At 41.3% G+C, this 7,828-nt stretch overlaps 1 protein-coding gene and 1 pseudogene across 2 annotated transcripts in view; one reads left to right on the top strand and one right to left on the bottom strand.

Annotated features, from left to right (window-relative positions):
* The window catches only part of LOC143768290 (uncharacterized), a 457,435-nt pseudogene that overhangs the window by 244,062 nt on the left and 205,545 nt on the right, over window positions 1-7,828 (top strand). The window lies entirely within an intron of this gene.
* LOC143767123 (uncharacterized) overlaps window positions 1-7,828 on the bottom strand; it is a 117,479-nt gene that overhangs the window by 11,947 nt on the left and 97,704 nt on the right. The gene's annotated exons all lie outside the window — the stretch shown is intronic.

Raw genomic sequence — 7,828 nt, 5'->3', positions numbered from 1 at the left:
TTAACCCCTTCAGTAAACACCGTAAGAAAAAAAAAAAAAAAAACGAGGCAAAAAACAACGCTTTATTACCATACCGCCGAACAAAAAGTGGAATAACACGCGATCAAAAAGACGGATATAAATAACCATGGTACCACTGAAAACGTCATATTGTCCCGCAAAAAACGAGCTGCCATACAGCATCATCAGCAAAAAAATTAAAAAGTTATAGTCCTCAGAATAAAGCGATGCCAAAATAATTATTTTTTCTATAAAATAGTTTTTATCGTATAAAAGCGTCAAAACATAAAAAAATGATATAAATGAGGTATCGCTGTAATCGTACTGACCCGAAGAATAAAACTGCTTTATCAATTTTACCAAACGCGGAACGGTATAAACGCCTCCCCCAAAAGAAATTCATGAATAGCTGGTTTTTGGTCTTTCTGCCTCACAAAAATCGGAATAAAAAGCGATCAAAAACTGTCACGTGTCCGAAAATGTTACCAATAAAAACGTCAACTCGTCCCGCAAAAAACAAGACCTCACATGACTCTGTGGACCAAAATGTGGAAAAATTATAGGTCTCAAAATGTGGAGACGCAAAAACTTTTTTGCTATAAAAAGCGTCTTTTAGTCTGGTTTCACACTTGCGTTTTTATCTGCATGCGTTTTTTAAAAAAACCGCATGTGTGAAAAAATGCATGTAAACGCGGTAAAACGCATGCGTTTTTATAGAAAAACACAAGAAAACAAGAAAAAAACAAAAAACCCTAACCCTACCCCTAACCTGAAATACGTGGCACTGAAATACGTGGCACTGAAATATACGTTTATATACGTATATACGTATATAAGTGCCACGATATTTCAGTGGCCACGTATATAAGTGCCACGTATTTAAGTGCCACGTATTTCAGTGCCACGTATTTCAGTGCCACGTATTTCAGTGCCACGTATTTCAGTGCCACGTATTTCAGTGCCACGTATTTCAGTGCCACGTATTTACGTGCCACGTATTTACGTGCCACGTATTTCAGTGCCACGTATTTACGTGCCACGTATTTTTCAGTGCCTGAAATACGTGGCACTGAAATACGTGGCACTGAAATTCGTGGCACTGAAATTCGTGGCACTGAAATATCGTGGCACTGAAATATCGTGGCACTGAAGTATTTACGTGCCACGTATTTTTCAGTGCCTGAAATACGTGGCACTGAAATACGTGGCACTGAAATACGTGGCACTGAAATATCGTGGCACTGAAATACGTGGCACTGAAATACGTGGCACTGAAATACGTGGCACTTAAATACGTGGCTCTTAAATACGTGGCACTTATATACGTGGCACTTATGACTGTCAGAAAATGTTCAGTAAACGGTTAGGGGTGAGGTTAGGGGTAGGGTTTCAGGTAGAATTGGGGAGCTTCCACTGTTCAGGCACATCAGGGGCTCTCCAAACACGACATGGCGTCCAATCTCAATTCCAGCCAATTCTGCGTTGAAAAAGTAAAACAGTGCTCCTTCCCTTCCGAGCTCTCCCGTGCGTCCAAAAAGGGGTTTACCTCAACATATGGGGTATCAGCGTACTAGGGACAAATTGAACAACAACTTCTGGGGTCCAAGTTCTCTTGTTATCCTTGGGAAAATAAAAATTTGGGGGGCTAAAAATCATTTTTGTGGGAAAAAAAATATGTTTTATTTTCACGGCTCTGCGTTGTAAACTGTAGTGAAACACTTGGGGGTTCAAAGTTCTCACAACACATCTAGATAAGTTCCTTGGGAGGTCTAGTTTCCAATATGGGGTCACTTGTGGGGGGTTTGTACTGTTTGGGTACATCAGGGGCTCTGCAAATGCAACGTGACGCCTGCAGACCAATCCATTTAAGTCTGCATTCCAAATGGCGCTCCTTCCCTTCCGAGCTCTGTCATGCGCCCAAACAGTGGTTCCCCCCCACATAGGGGGTATCAGCGTACTCAGGACAAATTGGACAACAACTTTTAGGGTCCAATTTATCCTGATACCCTTGTGAAAATACAAAACTGGGGGCTAAATTTCATTTTTGTGAAAAAAAAAAAAAAATAATATTTTCACGGCTCTGCGTTATAAACTGTAGTGAAACACTTGGGGGTTCAAAGTTCTCACAACACATCTAGATAAGTTCCTTGGGAGGTCTAGTTTCCAATATGGGGTCACTTGTGGGGGGTTTGTACTGTTTGGGTACATCAGGGGCTCTGCAAATGCAACGTGACGCCTGCAGACCAATCCATTTAAGTCTGCATTCCAAATGGCGCTCCTTCCCTTCCGAGCTCTGTCATGCGCCCAAACAGTGGTTCCCCCCCACATAGGGGGTATCAGCGTACTCAGGACAAATTGGACAACAACTTTTAGGGTCCAATTTATCCTGATACCCTTGTGAAAATACAAAACTGGGGGCTAAATTTCATTTTTGTGAAAAAAAAATAAAAATAATATTTTCACGGCTCTGCGTTATAAACTGTAGTGAAACACTTGGGGGTTCAAAGTTCTCACAACACATCTAGATAAGTTCCTTGGGGGGTCTAGTTTCCAATATGGGGTCACTTGTGGGGGGTTTGTACTGTTTGGGTACATCAGGGGCTCTGCAAATGCAACGTGACGCCTGCAGACCAATCCATTTAAGTCTGCATTCCAAATGGCGCTCCTTCACTTCCGAGCTCTGTCATGCGCCCAAACAGTGGTTCCCCCCCACATAGGGGGTATCAGCGTACTCAGGACAAATTGGACAACAACTTTTATGGTCCAATTTATCCTGATACCCTTGTGAAAATACAAAACTTGGGGGCTAAAAAATCATTTTTGTGAAAAAAAAAAATATTTTTATTTTCACGGCTCTGCGTTATAAACTGTAGTGAAACACTTGGGGGTTCAAAGCTCTCAAAACACATCTAGATAAGTTCCTTAGGGGGTCTACTTTCCAAAATGGTGTCACTTGTGGGGGGGTTTAATGTTTAGGCACATCAGGGGCTCTCCAAACGCAACATGGCATCCCATCTTAATTCCAGTCAATTTTGCATTGAAAAGTAAAATAGCGCTTCTTCCCTTCTGAGCTCTGCTATGCACCCAAACAATGGTTTACACCCACATATGGGGTATCGTCGTACTCAGGACAAATTGCACAACAACTTTTGTGGTCTAATTTCTTCTCTTACCCTTGGGGAAATAAAAAAATGGGGGTGAAAAGATCATTTTTGTGAAAAAATATGATTTTTTATTTTTACGGCTCTGCATTATAAACTTCTGTGAAGCACTTGTTGGGTCAAAGTGCTCAACACACATCTAGATAAGTTCCTTAAGGGGTCTACTTTCCAAAATGGTGTCACTTGTTAGGGGTTTCAATGTTTAGGCACATCAAGGGCTCTCTAAATGCAACATGGCGTCCCATCTCAATTCCAGTCAATTTTGCATTGAAAAGTCAAATGGCGCTCCTTCCCTTCCGAGCTCTGCCCTGCGCCCAAACAATGGTTTACACCCACATATGGGGTATCAGCGTACTCAGGACAAATTGCACAACAATTTTTGGGGTCCAATTTCTTCTCTCACCCTTGGGAAAATAAAAAATTGGGGGTGAAAAGATCATTTTTGTGAAAAAATATGATTTTTTATTTTTACGGCTTTGCATTATAAACTTCTGTAAAGCACTTGTTGGGTCAAAGTGCTCACCACACATCTAGATAAGTTCCTTAGGGGGTCTACTTTCCAAAATGGTGTCACTTGTTAGGGGTTTCAATGTTTAGGCACATCAGGGGCTCTCCAAATGCAACATGGCGTCCCATCTCAATTCCAGTCAATTTTGCATTGAAAAGTCAAATGGCGCTCCTTTGCTTCCAAGCTCTGCCATGCGCCCAAACTGTGGTTTACCCCCACATATGGGGTATCAGCGTACTCAGGACAAATTGTACAACAACTTTTGGGGTCTATTTTCTCCTGTTACCCTTGGTAAAATAAAACAAATTGGAGCTGAAATAAATTTTGTGTGAAAAAAAGTTAAATGTTCATTTTTATTTAAACATTCCAAAAATTCCTGTGAAACACCTGAAGGGTTAATAAACTTCTTGAAAGTGGTTTTGAGTACCTTGAGGGGTGCAGTTTTTAGAATGGTGTCACACTTGGGTATTTTCTATCATATAGACCCGTCAAAATGACTTCAAATGAGATGTGGTCCCTAAAAAAAAATGGTGTTGTAAAAATGAGAAATTGCTGGTCAACTTTTAACCCTTATAACTCCGTCACAAAAAAAAATTTTGGTTCCAAAATTGTGCTGATGTAAAGTAGACATGTGGAAAATGTTATTTATTAAGTATTTTGTGTGACATATGTCTGTGATTTAAGGGCATAAAAATTCAAAGTTGGAAAATTGCGAAATTTTCCAAATTTTCGCCAAATATTCGTTTTTTTCACAAATAAACGCAAGTTATATCGAACAAATTTTACCACTAACATGAAGTACAATATGTCACGAGAAAACAATGTCAGAATCGCCAAGATCCGTTGAAGCGTTCCAGAGTTATAACCTCATAAAGGGACAGTGGTCAGAATTGTAAAAATTGGCCTGGTCATTAACGTGCAAACCACCCTCGGGGCTTAAGGGGTTAAACTGTCCATAAAAATGGCAACTATGTAAAAAACTTTAAAGGGAACCTGTCACCCCCAAAATGGAAGGTGAGCAAAGCCCAGTCATATCTGTAATGCTGTAGATAAGCTCCCGATGTTACCTGAAATAGGATAAAAAGAGGTTAGATTATACTCACCCAGGGGCGGTCCCGCTGCGATCCGGTCCAAAGTGCATCGCTGGTCCGGTCCGGCGCCTCCTATCTTCATTCCATGACGTCCTCTTCTGGTTTTCATGGCGTGGCTCCGGCGCAGGCGTACTTTGTCTGCCCTGTTTAGAGCAGAGCAAAGTACTGCAGTGCGCAGGCGCTGGGCCTCTCTGACCTTTCCCGGCGCCTGCACACTGCAGTACTTTGCTCTGCCCTTAACAGGGCAGAGAAAGTATGCCTGCGCCAGAGCCGTGGTGCGAAGACCAGAAGAGGACGTCATGGAATGAAGATAGGAGGCGCTGGACCGGACCATTGAAGCCCACCGCAGCGGGATCGCCACTGGGCGAGTATAATCTAACCTATTTTTATTATCTTTCAGGTAACATCGGGGGCTTATCTACAGCATTACAGAATGATGCAGATAAGCTCCTGATGACAGTGGGCTTAGCTCATCAAGACAATGACAGTCCACCTTGTTGGATGAGCCAGTAGTGCATGGTGTTCAACTGTTTGTTCATTCTGCCTCCCAACTATCGAATAAAAAGAAACCAATCAATGTTATGTAGGCGAAAATAATACCAATTCTCATCTCACAAAAAGCCAAGTCCCCACTCAGGTCCATCATCTGTCAATGTAGAAACAGAGGTTCCCACACTACTAGTGGCTCAAAGGCTGTTGAAAAGTAACAGAGTTTCTATAAACCAATCCAGCAAAATCCGCTCTCACTTCTGAGTCTTGCAGTGTGCTCAAACAACATTTAGGATCTCTGTATTTAGTAATATTATATAGTGAGGTGAATCCACTTAATTTGCAGTGTGTGTCTCCTGGAGCACAATCTGGGCACTATGTGCTGGGTAATAAAATGGCAAATTGTAATTTTCTCTCCAACATCCACTTCGTGCTGATTTCCAGAAAGTGGCTGTGGAGTCAAAATATTAATTCCTCCTACACACGTGGTCAAAATTGTTGGTATCCCTGGTTTAATGACAGAAAAACCCACAATGGTCACAGAAATAACTTGAATCTGACAAAAATAATAACAAATCAAAAATCTATGAGAATGAACAAATGAAAGTCAGACATTGCTTTTTAACCCCTTCATGACCCAGCCTATTTTGGCCTTAATGACCTTGGTGTTTTTTGCAATTCTGACCAGTGTCCCATTATGAGGTAATAACTCAGGAACGCTTCAACGGAACCTAGCGGTTCTGAGATTGCTTTTCGTGACATATTGGGCTTCATGTTAGTGGTAAATTTAGGTCGAAAATTTTTGCGTTTATTTGTGAAAAAAATGGAAATTTGGCTAAAATTTTGAAAATTTAGCAATTTTCAAATTTTGAATTTTTATTCTGTTAAACCAGAGAGTTATGTGACACAAAATAGTTAATAAAAAACATTTCCCACATGTCTACTTTACATCTGCACAATTTTGGAATCAAAGTTTTTTTTTGCTAGGAAGTTATAAGGGTTAATATTTGACCAGCGATTTCTCATTTTTAAAACAAAATTTACAAAACCATTTTTTTTTAAGGACCACCTCACATTTGAAGTCAGTTTGAGGGGTCTGTATGGCTGAAAATACCCAAAAGTGACACCATTCTAAAAACTGCACCCCTCAAGGTGCTCAAAACCACATTCAAGAAGTTTATTAACAGGTACTATCAGGTACTTCACAGCAGCAGAAGCAACATGGAAGGAAAAAATGAACATTTAACTTTTTAGTCACAAAAATGATGTTTTAGCAACAATTTTTTTATTTTCCCAAGGGTAAAAAGAGAAACTGGACCCCAAACGTTATTGTACAATTTGTCCTGAGTACCCCGATACCTCATATGTGGGGGGGAACCACTGTCTGGGCGCACGACAGGGCTCTGAAGGGAAGGAGCGCCAGTTGACTTTCACTGAAAAATTGGCTCCAATCTTTAGCGGACACCATGTCACGTTTGGAGAGCCCCTGTGTGCCTAAACATTGGAGCTTCCCCACAAGCGACCCCATTTTTGAAACTAGACCCCCCCAAGGAGCTTATCTAGATGCATAGTGAGCACTTTGAACCCCCAGGTGCTTCACAAATTGATCCGTAAAAATGAAAAAGTACTTTTTTCACAAAAAATTTATTTTAGCCTCAATTTTTTCATTTTTACATGGGCAACAGGATAAAATGGATCCTAAAATGTGTTGGACAGTTTCTCCTGAGTACAGCGATACCTCATATGTTGTCACAAACCACTGTTTGTGCACACGGCAAGGCTTGGAAGGGAAGGAGCACCATTTGACTTTTGAATGAAAAATTAGCTCCAATAGTTAGTGGACACCATGTCACGTTTGGAGAGCCGCTGTGCCTAAACATTGGAGCTCCCCCACGTGACCCTATTTTCAAAACTAGACCCCCCAAGGAACTTATCTAGATGCATAGTGAACACTTTGAACCCCTAGGTGCTTCACAAATTGATCCGAAAAAATGAGAAAGTACTTTTTTTTCACAAAAAATTTCATTTAGCCTCAATTTGTTCATTTCCACATGGGCAACAGGATAAAATGGATCCTAAAATTTATTAGGAAATTTCTCCTGAGTACACTGATACCTCACATGTGGGGGTAAACCACTGTTTGGGCACGCGGCAGGGCTCGGAAGGGAGGTAGTGCCATTTGACTTTTTGAATGAAAAATTGGCTCCAATCGTTAGCGGACTGTTATGATCCGGTGACCTTGGAGCCGCATGAAACTTTCTCTGGAGTAGGTGGAAACTGTACTGACCGCAAATCCTGAACTAACACCCCAACTAGAAATAGCCGTGGGGTGTGCCTAACAAACCCTAGACACCTCGACACAGCCGGAGGACTAAATACCCCTATAGATAGAAATAGGAATACTACCTTGCCTCAGAGCAGAACCCCAAAGGATAGGCAGCCCCCCACGAATATTGACTGTGAGTAGGAGAAGAAAAGACACACGCAGGCAGAAAACAAGATTTAGCAAAAGAGGCCACTCTAGCTAAATAGAAAAGGATAGGACAGAATACTAGGCGGTCAGTATTAAAACCCTTCCA

Source organism: Ranitomeya variabilis, chromosome 4, assembly GCF_051348905.1.
Source record: "Ranitomeya variabilis isolate aRanVar5 chromosome 4, aRanVar5.hap1, whole genome shotgun sequence".
Classification (NCBI taxonomy): Eukaryota; Metazoa; Chordata; class Amphibia; order Anura; family Dendrobatidae; genus Ranitomeya; species Ranitomeya variabilis.
The sequence above is the reverse complement of the archived record's forward strand: the minus strand, read 5'-3'. Positions and strand labels throughout refer to the sequence as shown.